We start from the raw sequence: 1,240 nt of genomic DNA, 5'->3' as shown, positions 1-1,240 counted from the left end.
TCTCTCTCTCTCTCTCTCTCTCTCTCTCTCGCTTTATATGTATCTCTCTCTCTTTCTATGTATCTCTGTCTCTCCGTGTCTCTCTCACTCTCCTTCTTGGGATAAGTGCAACCTTCTAGGTCGAAAAAGAAAAACTTAAGGTTTAAAGTACTAGTACTTTACACGTTACCCACGAAACGAGACAGTATTACAAAAGACTCAAAGCTTTTATTATATTACAAGACGGCTCATTCTTCTGTTTATTAACTTAAAAAGTCCCCAAAACGTAGGCAGTAAAACCAATATAATATTATTGATTATTTCTATTGGATACTACTTTAGTTTGGAACCATTCTGGTAAACTGAGAGAACCGAAGAACAATTATTCTAAATAATTTTGGGAAAGAAAACAACGTCATTTTTTTTCAGCGGCAACTGTGACATTTACGAATTGTTGTGCTCAGATTGCCGAAGATTTTTTTGAGTTCTTCAGAACATTAACCTTATCTTTTGATGTACATGACGCTAAAATTGAACTTGTCAACATTTTTTTGGATTTCCAGCACTCACTTTTGCCACCTTTAAGAGGCTAAACCTTTGGTACCAACCGCCTACGACCTCGCGTGTTTTGAGCTCTGTTTATACAAGAGACAACTCGTTTTGGGCGCTTTTACAGACCAAAAATAAAACGCTTGATTTCCAATGCGACGTTTTTACACATGATTGTAATTGATCTTTGTTTCGTTTTTCTCAAACTGTCATAAAACTAGAGAAAAATTATGATGTCTAAACTCGTTGAGAAAAACACATAAAATATTTTGTATATGGTGAATTCTGAGACAAAATGATATTCGGAGCCAATAACAGTATTGAATAGAAAATGCCTCTGATGAAATTGTAATAACATGCAAGTTTATTTTAAAAAAGACAAAAAAAAACCTCATTCCCACATAGTATTTGAACAGCGCGAATAATGACTTCACCCCACGAAGCGTTGGCGTAGGTTCGTATCCTCAAAATCGCACATCACTAGCAGTCGACAGGATCGTAAAATGAAAGTGATCAGTATGGCCTCAGAGCCACTTTCAGAGCTTAAACCTCTCTCTCTCTCTCTCTCTCTCTCTCTCTCTCTCTCTCTCTCTCTCTCTTTCACTCTCTGTCTTTGTATCGTTGCTTGTCTTTTATCTGTCTGTCTGTCTGTCTGTCTGTCTGTCTGTCTGTCTGTCTGCCTCTGTCTCTCTCTCTCTCAGCATGTGTGTGT

Source organism: Aplysia californica, unplaced genomic scaffold (genome assembly GCF_000002075.1).
Source record: "Aplysia californica isolate F4 #8 unplaced genomic scaffold, AplCal3.0 scaffold00026, whole genome shotgun sequence".
NCBI classification, from domain to species: Eukaryota; Metazoa; Mollusca; class Gastropoda; order Aplysiida; family Aplysiidae; genus Aplysia; species Aplysia californica.
Note: the sequence above shows the minus strand (reverse complement) of the source record.